We start from the raw sequence: 12,586 nt of genomic DNA, 5'->3' as shown, positions 1-12,586 counted from the left end.
TATTAGAATATACATATATTTTGTATTTTAGGTGTACTGCTTCTATCTAGATTTTTCCTGGCTTCTTTGTAATTATACTAAACTTGTTTACCTGCCTCTCTATATAAGAGCAGGCGGTAATGTTGCTATGTAGTTAGAAATAATATTACAGCTAAGATAGTTTTTCCTGTTCTGTGATGCTATCTTCTCAGCAATCCTAGTTTCTACATGGTATCAGGAAAAGGCTTACGATCCTAAGCCATGAGCGATACTGCTTCATCTCGCCTTCAAGATCGAAGTGCGTCTTCTCAGTCCGATGAATCAACGATTCCGGCCAATCTGAAATTCGTGGTTTCAAATCTTCGAAACCTCGTGACGTCTCCTCTTGCTCCGGACAACTTCCTCATCTGGAAATCTCAAATTCTCAAAACTTTAAGAGCAAAAGGTTTTCTTCAATTTCTTGATCCTACCGCTCCGCCTCCTTCCCAATTCTTGCAAAATTCTGATGGTTCTTCGTCAATCAATCCCAGCTACACCCAATGGGTGCTGATGGATCAAAATCTCTCTGCGTCTATCTGCGCTACTATATCTTCTTCTATTCTTCCCTATGTAATTTCGCTTGAATCCACTGCACAAATATGGATCGCCCTAGAGACACGGTTTCAAGCCACTAACCGTTCAAAGATCATCCAGTTGAAGAACGCACTTCATAACGTTGCGCTCAAAAACAACTCCATGACTGTCTATCTCTCGGAGATCAAGGCGATTGTCGATCAAATAGCTGCCGCGGGTTCTTCCGTGGATCAAGAAGATATCATTCACTATATCTTAAATGGTTTGCCGCAACAATATCAATCATTCAAGACTACAATACGCACCACCTCTTTGTCTCTGACGCTGGATCAACTCTATCCTTTACTGCTCAGTGAAGAAATTAACCTCGCGTCTGATGCCGCGCGCTACTCATCGGCTCACGATCCAAATCTTGCTCTGATTACATACAGGGGCAGAGGTCGTCGCCCAAGAAACAAGAATGACAACATCTCAGTTAACACTACTCGTGTATCTGAACAACCGCATCCGTTGACGGCAAGCAGACTGAAATCAAATGCAGGGATTCTTTGTCAAATCTGCTACAAAAAGGGCCATTCGGCTCAAACGTGTTGGCACCGATTGAACCCACAGTACATTCCCTCTACCAAGAACTCTGCTACGGCTCTCATTGCAGGCGCCGATCCACAGGATTCCTCGTGGTACTTGGATTCGGGAGCTTCAGCTCACCTTACCAACACCATGGAGACCATGTCAATCGCTCAACCATATCTTGGTCAAGATAATATTACCGTTGGTGACGGTAATTCGGTAAACATTGCTAATACTGGGGCGGGCATTCTCCCGACCCCTACTTGTAAGCTGCGTTTATCACAAATTTTTCATACTCCTTCTCTTAAATTTAATTTACTGTCAATTTCTCAGTTAACAAAAGATAACAATATTTCTATTATTTTTGATCCTTCTGGTTTCACGTTGAAGGACCTGGCGACTCAACAAATCTTATATCAAGGACGGTGCGATAGTGGTCTCTACAAGATTCCATTGGCGTCCACAGTTCATCATCATCATGCTCTTACTGCCTCAAAGAAGGCGGTCCATACCTGGCATCATAGATTAGGACATCCTCACAAACGTATTTTAGATTGCATTGCTCATTGTAATCCGAAACTAAAAATAAATACTCATCTGCATGACTGTAACGCGTGTATTGCATCTAAATCTCATAAGCTTGTTTTTCATTGCTCTAATAATAGACAAACGGTCCCGTTAGCCCTCATTCACTCTGATGTTTGGGGTCCGGCACCGTCATTGTCATGTCAAGGTTTCAAGTTTTATGTCATTTTCGTTGATGATTTCTCTCGCTACACATGGATTTTTCCTTTACGCTATAAATCTGATGTGTTTCAGACTTTTGTTAATTTTCAAACTCAGTTGGAGCGTCTAACAGATTATCGCGTGCGAATCTTGAGAACCGACGGTGGTTCGGAATATGTCAACAATACGTTCAAAGATTACCTAGCCCGGCAAGGCATTACCCATCAGCTCTCCTGTCCATATACCCCGGAACAAAACGGGCTGGCTGAAAGGAAACATCGTCATATCATCGAAACAACAAGAACGCTTCTCTTTACAGCGTCTAGATTTGGTATCTATTTGCCCATCGTTATTAATACCTGCTTCTTTTAGCATGTCGTCTAACATTTCAGCTCAGCCTCCAGCTCAGCAAAGATCTTCAAATGTCGCATCTCATGCTCAGCAGGCGTTCTCAATTCCCGATCCAGAATTATCTACCTCTCACAATATAGACTCACAGCCACCGCAATCTAATTCGATTCCAAAACATCACATGATCACTCGAAGCAAAACAAGATCTCTTAAACCTGCATCTCGCCTAAATCTTCTTCACGTGCAGACGTCTTCGACAACTACACAAGATCCAACTACTTTTGCCGAGGCTGCCAAACACAGTCATTGGCGACAAGCAATGTCCGAAGAAGTATTAGCTCTTCAAAAGCAAGGTACTTGGTGTCTTGTAGAACCTCCAGCTAACACATCCATTCTCGGAAGTCGGTGGACATATCGTACAAAGTTTCATACCGATGGATCAATTGCCAAGTACAAAGCGCGATTAGTTGCGCAAGGTAACAATCAAGAGTTTGGTACAGACTATACTGAAACATTCAGTCCGGTCGTCAAACTCCCAACTATTCGTATAATGCTTTCAATTGCACTATATTTTGACTGGCCTGTGCAGCAGTTAGATGTCGCCAACGCATTCTTACATGGCAACTTGACCGAAACTATCTATATAAAGCAACCCAAAGGCTTTGAAGATAGCACTCGACCAAGCCATGTATGTCGCCTAAATAAAGCCATCTATGGGCTAAAGCAGGCACCGCGCCAATGGTACAACACGTTCACAACATTTCTCCTCAAACTTGGTTTTGCTCATAGCCAAGCGGACCCGTCTCTTCTAATCTATCGCAAGGCTCAAGTCAGTATCTTTTTACTTATATACGTTGATGATATACTAATTACAGGCAATAATCAACAACATATTACGGCAATTCTGACCCAACTTGACTCAGAATTTGCTATGAAACGGCTTGGTCACGTAAGTGAATTTTTAGGCATAAAAATTTCAAAATCTGCCACATCTTATTTTCTCTCCCAGGCCAAATATGCACTTAAAATTCTTAGGCAGGCTGTATGGATCTATGCAATCAGCTCGCAAATCCTACATGCACTAAGCTTCCCTCTGAATACAGCTCTGATTTTCTAAGCGATAATCCAGCACGGTACCGCAGCATTATAGGCGCCCTACAGTATTTAACGTTAACTCGACCTGACATTTCGTTTAGCGTTAATCTTCTATCATAACACATGCATGAACCTCTGCCCAAACACTTCTACTTGCTAAAACGTTTACTCCGCTACATCAAAGGTACGTTACATTTCGGTTTACCAATTACGAAAACTGATCTTGTTTTAAAATCTTTTTCAGACACCGATTGGGCTGGTGATCCTATCACACGAAAATCAACTACCAGGTTCTGCTCATTTCTCGGTGCCACTCTCATCTCATGGACGGTCAAGAAGCAGCACACTGTTTCTAGATCATCAACAGAATCAGAGTATAGGGCTCTCGCCGCCCTTACATCTGATATTATATGGCTTCGCTGACTTCTTACGGATTTCGGCATCTCTCAGAATTATCCAACAAACCTCTATTGTGACAACATGTCGGCAATAGCTCTTGCTAACAATCCCGTGTTTCACTCCAGAACTAAACACGTGGAAATTGATCAGAAATTCGTACGTGACAACATTCAACAATATCACATTATTCTTCATCCAGTCAGCACGAGGGATCAAATTGCCGATATCTTTACCAAGTCATTATCTACACCTCGGTTTCAAGAACTCAGGAGCAAACTGACGATCGTTCCCGATCCATCAATTTGAGGGGGGATATTAGAATATACATATATTTTGTATTTTAGGTGTACTGCTTCTATCTAGATTTTTCCTGGCTTCTTTGTAATTATACTAAACTTGTTTACCTGCCTCTCTATATAAGAGCAGGCGGTAATGTTGTTTGTGTCATAATAATATTACAGCTTAGTTAGTTTTCCTGTTCTGTTATGCTATCTTCTCAGCAATCCTAGTTTCTACATGGTATCAATAAAAGGCTTACGATCCTAAGCCATGAGCGATACAACTTCATCTCGCCTTCAAGATCGAAGTGCGTCTTCTCTGTCCGATGAATCAACGATTCCGGCCAATCTGAAATTCGTGGTTTCAAATCTTCGAAACCTCGTGACGTCTCCTCTTGCTCCAGACAACTTCCTCATCTGGAAATCTCAAATTCTCAAAACTTTAAGAGCAAATGGTTTTCTTCAATTTCTTGATCCTAACGCTCCGCCTCCATGCCAATTCTTGCAAAATTCTGATGCTTCTTCGTCAATCAATCCCAGCTATACCCAATGGGTGCTGATGGATCAAAATCTCTCTGCGTCTATCTGCGCTACTATATCTTCTTCTATTCTCCCCTATGTAATTTCGCTTGAATCCACTGCACAAATATGGATCGCCCTCGAGACACGGTTTCAAGCCACAAACCGTTCAAAGATCATCCAGTTGAAAAACGCAATTCATAACGTTGCGCTCAAGAACAACTCCATGACTGTCTATCTCTCGGAGATCAAGGCGATTGTCGATCAAATAGCTGCAGCGGGTTCTTCCATGGATCAAGAAGATATCATTCACTATATCTTAAATGGTTTGCCGCAACAATACCAATCGTTCAAGACTACAATACGTACCACCTCTTTGTCTCTGACGCTGGATCAACTCTATCCTCTACTGCTCAGTGAGGAAATTAACCTCGCGTCTGATGCCGCGCGCTACTCCTCGGCTCACGATCCCAATCTGGCTCTGTTTACAAACAGGGGCAGAGGTCGTAGACCAAGAAACAAGAACGACAACATTTCAGTTAACACTACTCGTGTACCTGAACAACAGCATCCGTCGACGGCAAGCATACCTAAATCAAATGCAGGGATTCTTTGTCAAATCTGCTACAAAAAGGGCCATTCGGCTCAAACATGTTGGCACCGATTGAACCCACAGTACATTCCCTCTAGCAAGAACTCTGCTACGGCTCTCATTGCAGGCGCCGATCCACAGGATTCCTCGTGGTACTTGGATTCGGGAGCTTCAGCTCACCTTACCAACACAATGGAGACCATGTCAATCGCTCAACCATATCTTGGTCAAGATAATATTACTGTTGGTGACGGTAATTCGGTAAACATTGCTAATACTGGGGCGGGCATTCTCCCGACCCCTACTTGTAAGCTGCGTTTATCGCAAATATTTCATACTCCTTCTCTTAAATTTAATTTACTGTCAATTTCTCAGTTAACAAAAGATAACAATATTTCTATTATTTTTGATCCTTCTGGTTTTACGTTGAAGGACCTGGCGACTCAACAAATTTTATATCAAGGACAGTGCGATAGTGGTCTCTACAAGATTCCATTGGCGTCCACAGTTCATCATCATCATGCTCTTACTGCCTCCAAGAAGGCGGTCCATACTTGGCATCATAGATTAGGACATCCTCACAAACGTATTTTAGATTGTATTGCTCATTGTAATCCAAAACTAAAAATAAATACTCATCTACATGACTGTGACGCGTGCATTGCATCTAAATCTCATAAGCTTGTTTTTCATTGTTCTAATAATAGACAAACGGTCCCGTTAGCCCTCATTCACTCTGATGTCTGGGGTCCGGCACCGTCATTGTCGTGTCAAGGTTTCAAGTTTTATGTCATTTTCGTTGATGATTTCTCTCGCTATACATGGATTTTTCCTTTACGCTATAAATCTGATGTATTTCAGACCTTTGTTAATTTTCAAACTCAGTTGGAGCGACTAACAGATTATCGCGTGCGAATCTTGAGAACAGACGGTGGCTCTGAATATGTCAACAATACGTTCAAAGATTACCTAGCACGGCAAGGCATTACCCATCAGCTCTCCTGTCCATATACCCCGGAATAAAACGGGCTGGCTGAAAGGAAACATCGTCATATCATCGAAACAACAAGAACGCTTCTCTTTACAGCGTCTATACCGCACACTTTCTGGCCTGATGCGGTAACAACCTCAGTGTATTTAATTAACCGCTTACCGTCTCTTAACACTAACAACAAATCCCCTCTTGAACTTTTATTTAACAAGAAACCTGTTTACGATGATTTAAAAATTTTTGGCTGTGAATGCTATCCTTTACTTCCGTCTCAAAATCGTACCAAGCTACAACCGTCAGCTCAACAGTGTGTCTTTATAGGCTATGCTGAAGCATATAAGGGCTACAAATGCCTTAACATGCTTACAAATAAAATTTTGATCTCCAGACATGTTCGTTTCATTGAAGACAAGTTTCCGTTCTCAGCTGTTAATCCTTCTCTTAATACTGATACGTTATCTATTTGCCCATCGTTACTAACACCTGTTTCCATTAGCATGTCGTCAAATGTTACAGCTCCGCCTCGTGCTCAGCAAAGATTTTCAAATGTTGCACCAAATGCTCAGCAGGCGTGTTCAATTCCCAATCCGGAATCATCTACATCTCTCAACGTAGATTCACAACCTCCGCAATCCAATTCGATCCCAAAACATCACATGATCACTCGAAGCAAAACAGGCTCTCTTAAACCTGCATCTCGTCTAAATCTTTTATGTATACATCATACATTAAAAAAATTTAATCGTATTTTAGTTATAATAAATATTTTAAATATTTAATTTTAACTTTACACTTTTAATAATAATTTAAAAATATACATTATATGACACTAAAATTTCTACTTTACTAGTAAAGCGGCGAGCTAAAGTGCAAGATGAGTGAGCGCAACTATGTGAGATGGGGACGTGGGGTGAGCAATCAAGAATACCCAAGCAGCAAGTGTTAGTGCGAACCAGAATGCAGAACGGGGACATCAAATTGATTCCGAGTTAACATGTTGACCTAAACACAACAGAATTTTTAAAACGAGTTAAAAATTAAGACCCAAAGTTAAATTTTTCGGGTCGAATTTCGATTGAATTTTCGGGGCTTGTGAGAATCATAGATCATAATAGTACTGGACAAAACACACCAAAGCTCGCATGATGGCAATCGCAGATCCTTCAGACTGATCGGGCCTTACAAGGCTTATGAGCTCAGATCCTAATGGCAATGTAAAAGCTTTACTGCTAAGTTAAAACTTTATTTCATGAAAGTTGTGGCCTTTTTCCACTCCTCTTATCATTACCACCGACTTTATCTTTGACTGTTATAACTCCTTTTTTACGAATAATTCTTATTTTGCATGAACGATTTTTATTGTTTTCCGGTCAACATCTGTATTAATAAGAGTACTGCATGCGTTGGACTTGGTCTTTTTCACTTTTATATCATCTATCAATCTTTTTAGCGCAATTTATGTGAAAATTACCTAAAGTTTTTACCATCTATTAAAGGATAATAGTATTTTTGGTATATTATTTTAAAAATATGCTACTCAATATCCTAATATTCTTATTCTTATTACGATAAAGCAACAAAACACATACAAACATGTTATGTTGTATAACTCATGGTTCAGAAAATAAAAATTAATGTGAAGATTGATAACAAGACTGGAGAAGAAACAACTAAGGATTTATTTAAAACTGGAAGGGTGAATGAGTCGAATCAAGTTTGGGTCAGGAGGTGTTTGAGTCAAGCTCAACTATAAAATACTGAGCGTGAGCTTGAATTCTAGTCGAATTCGACTGGTCTCAAGTCGAGCTCCGTCGTCACGAGATTCGTCGACACGTCCACTGTCGTCCCTAGCAGCACGTGAGCTCTGTCGTTCTAAGCTCCATCGACACATCCATTGTCCTCCCGAGCTCCGTCGTCGCGTCCATCATCGTCCCGAGTTCCGTCACATCCACGAGCGGCTTGAAGAGCTCACGAGTTGAGCGTAGTTCTATTCAAGCTCGAGCTCAAAATTGTGTTTGAGCTCGACTCGTGAGCTTGATGAGCTCAATTTATCGAGTATGTTAACGAGTCAAGTTCGAACAGGCTTGACTCATATATAGTATAGCGAAAAGACTTTCCAGCACAGCTGAAATAGCCAATTCAAATCTTTTAGCTGAAAGGATAAATCAGCAACTAAAATTTTTAACTTCACGCATGCAAAAATTTATCAATCCTCATAACTTTTATTTTTGCTCTTTTGATGAGAGAGCCCTCCAATAATGCTTTCCACACTTTGACTGCTTGCCGCTTTTAATGCAAAAACAGGTAAGCAGGTAGTGGGTAGGGGCTGCTGGGACCCCCAAGAGATAAACTATAGACGTAGAGGAGGTTAAAATGAACAGTAATAGAAACCTATACATAACGGATTAGATTAGTACTTCAATAAACTACAAAATGAGGCATGGTAAATGGTAAAGGTTCTGTAGGCTTTATACCATGTTGTGTTAGCTAATAATTTGGCATAATATATGACACTGTTTTAAACTAATCAAATCCTCAATTGCAAACCCTGCTTGCAGTGTAAGTGAGCCGAGTCAGCTTACCAGCTGGCTAAAGTTCGACTCATTAATGACCTCACGGCTCACATTACAGGCTGGAGTTGAAACTCAATTCTATACTTAGGGTCGTATATTATAGGAGCTCAAGCTCAAACTCACACTAACTTCACTAATAAATTTGTTGAGCTGCTCACTTCAATTAAAATATATTTCAAAATTAAATTTAAAAGAGTATAATAAAATATATATAGTAAATATTTTAATTATTTATCAAATCAAACTCGAGCTATCCAAAAAAACTCGAGCCTGATGTTTTTCGAACAAGCCGAATTTAAGCTAAGCAAATGAGCTCAAGTTCAAACTAAGAATTACACGAGCCTTACTCAAGTAAACAAATACTCAATTCGACTCGACTCAACTTATTTACACCCCTAGCCCCTACCCATAAGAGAACTTACTATTTGTTGATGAAATTTGATATATTCTATGACTTGTGAAGCTATTAACTTATTAAGGATTTTGGTGTTTGTCTTTACTTTCAACGATGAATTTTTATGATTTTCTGACGGCATTGAAACTTCTGAAAGATACAGGAACATCTAGTAGTAGTGTAATGATAAATACAAAGCTACAGCCAATACTCACCAGCGCCAGAAATTTTTTAAAGAAGACGACTTGGTTAAGATTCATTCAAGCAAACATTGTCATCGAGTGGGAATGTAATATAAAAGAAAATTAAAGATAATATTATCCAAATATTTAATGTTAAAGATAGTTTTCTAATATTATCTGTTGGAATCGGCTGCCATCACTGCGCTGAACTCGGAGCTGAGTTCTTTCAATGAAAGGCCAGAAGTGAGAGAGAACTAATGCAACACATAGCTCATCTTAGTCTGTTGGTTCAGAGTTTAGGTTATCAACTAAGAGGTCTTGGGCTCGAGTCTTCTGTATACGATGTATGTATGAGTTTGTCTTAATTGGCCTAAATGTCCCCAAAAAAAATGATGCAGCAACACATCCAGCCTGCACATGGCCCAATTCCCACAGCCCGCTATATATTTTGTTTCAAGCTCCAGTTTTTTTTATTTATTTTGAACATTTAGGCCAATTAAGACAGACTCACGCGCACATCACATACACATGAGTCTAACCCAAGACATCTTAGTTTATAACATAAACTCCCAACCAACAAATCAAGATAAATTGTGCTCAGTTTTATTTTCACCATTGCCATTAGAGAAATCCTTGTGTTGTGCTCAGGAAGGAAGGGCTAATCATCTCACTTGCTCATTTAATATAGAAGAGTGGGCACAAGCTACACAGACACACACTCAGATGATGAGTATGTAGCTCAGAGAACCTAACGCATAAAGTAGAAGAGGCTTCATAAATTAATTCATCACAATCGAATCGAACACCACAGGACCACCACATTAGTAATGGTTCAGAGAAAGATCGCGAAGCTAGACATCAAACTTTCTTAGCCACATTAATTTTTTATAATTATTTATTACTTTTCATATAACAACAATTTTGTGAAAATTATTAAAAAACAACAAATAAATGAAGAATATTTCAAAAATATTGCACCAGATCTGACCATCTCAATTGGAGAGGGCAATTGAAAGCTTATTATTAGACCACCAATTGGCTTAATGGGCCTACTCAAGGTTAAGCTAAGATTAGGATTGCCGCAGAGCTGACTCTGGTCAATAGGATTTATTTTGTGATGAGGATAATATGTGAACATTTTAATGACACTGTTAAAACTGAGGATTTGAGAGGGAAAAACTTATTCTTATTCATTACAATCTTCTCTATTTATAGATCTATACAAGATATCCTAATGCAGAAATAATAAATTGCATATTTAATACACAAATAAGAAAATAAAATCTTTCCTAAATTTGTTCCCTCATTAAGGCGTGATCCATGAGAGTATCCCACGGATTGATCTTTGTGTCCGTCGGATTCTTTGTACTAGGAACGGCTGGATTTCAACACCCCCCTCAAGCTGGGAAATATAGATCCGTCATTCCCAGCTTGTCAATCATACGGAGGAAGACAGAACTGTCCAATCTTTTAGTAAGGAAATCTGCAAGTTGATCCTTTGATGATACATGGTCAACACTTACTAGACCACTGTCTAGTTTTTCTTTAATAAAATGTCGGTCCACTTCTATGTGCTTGGTCCTGTCATGCTGGACTGGATTGTGGGCTATGCTGATTGCTGATTTGTTGTCACAATGTAGCTTCATGGGCTCATCCCACTTAACCTTCAGATCTTCTAGGATTATTTTGATCCACAGTAGCTCACATATTCCCAAGGCCATAGCTCGATATTCTGCTTCAGCACTAGATCTTGCCACCACATTATGTTTCTTGCTTCTCCATGTAACTAGGTTACCTCCAAGAAATGTGCAATACCCAGAGGTAGATCTTCTATCAACCGGTGATCCTGTGTAGTCAGCATCTGTGTATACTTCTAGGGTCATTCCATGATCTCTCTTAAAGAGAATTCCTTTTCCTGGTCTTCCTTTAAGGTAGTGCAATATCCTGTCTACTGCTTGCATGTGAATTTGCTTTGGATTCTGCATAAACTGACTGACCATGCTTACAGCAAATGCTATGTCTGGTCTAGTGTGGGAGAGGTAGATCAATTTCCCTACAAGTCTCTGGTAGGCCCCTTTATCTACACCTGGATCTTCTTTAGCTTCTCCCAGTTTAAGATTAGGTTCTACTGGTGTTGGTGCTGGTTTACAGGCAAGTTTACCTGTTTCTTTTAGAAGATCTTTGATGTATTTCTGTTGTGAAATAAAGATTCATTTGCTGGAGTGAGCTACTTCAATTCCGAGAAAATATTTTAGTCTACCAAGTTCTTTGATGTCAAATTCCTTAGCCAGATTTTTCCTTAAACTGGCTTTCTCCTCTTCATTACTTCCAGTCAAAATAATATCATCAACATACACTAATAATATTGTGACTCCCCCTGAGTCTGAGTGTTTGAAGAATAGTGTATGATCCCCTTGACTCTGTTGATACCCATTCAAGAACATGAATTTAGAGAATTTTCCGAACCAGACCCTTGGTGATTGTTTGAGCCCATATAGAGCTTTTTTCAGTTTGCACACCTTGTTACCTTCAGATTTTTCTTTAAAGCCTGGTGGTATTTCCATAAATATCTCTTCTTCTAAGTCTCCATATAGTAATGCATTTTTCACATCCAGTTGTTCCAGGTGCCAATTGTACTTGGCTGCTAGTGAGAGTAGTATTCGGACAGTATTCATCTTGACCACAGGTGCGAACGTTTCTTGGTAGTCAATGTCATACGTTTGAGTAAACCCTTTTGCCACTAGTCTTGCCTTATATCTCTCCAGTGTGCCATCAGCTTTGTATTTTACTGAGAACACCCATTTGCAGCTGACCAATTTTTTCCCTATCGGTAGATTGACGATCTCCCATGTTTCATTCTTCTCTAGGGCATGCATTTCATCTTTCATGGCATTTTTCCAATTTTTATCAGATAAGGCCTCAGAAACATCTTTAGAAATACGGATATCTTCTAATGAAACAAGAAAATTTTTTGTGTGACGATGAAAAATTTTTGACAGATATAGAGTTGTTTATAGGGTATAAGGGAGGTGGTGAACTTACCTTATCTCCAGGAGATGGTTCAGATTCTTGGATCTGCTTTGGAGTACAGCTTGAGCTTGTACGTCTGGAGTAAACCTTTCCAAATCTAATAACGTTGTCATTTGTTTCCCTTTCTTGGGTTTCAGGTGGATTGTTTTGAGGTGGTGGAGGAATGTCAAGAGGTGCTAGTTCAATTTCCTCATCTTCCTCAAGTTCAGTCTCCCCCTGAAGATGAGTTTTTGAGAAATAGGAATTTTTCTCATCAAAGGTAACATCAATAGAAATAAAGGTTTTTCTTGTGGGAGGATGATAACACTTATAACTTTTTTGGGTAGCTGAATAA

This window comes from Dendrobium catenatum, unplaced genomic scaffold (assembly GCF_001605985.2).
Source record: "Dendrobium catenatum unplaced genomic scaffold, ASM160598v2 fragScaff_scaffold_1228, whole genome shotgun sequence".
In the NCBI taxonomy this organism is placed as follows: domain Eukaryota; kingdom Viridiplantae; phylum Streptophyta; class Magnoliopsida; order Asparagales; family Orchidaceae; genus Dendrobium; species Dendrobium catenatum.
Note: the sequence above shows the minus strand (reverse complement) of the source record.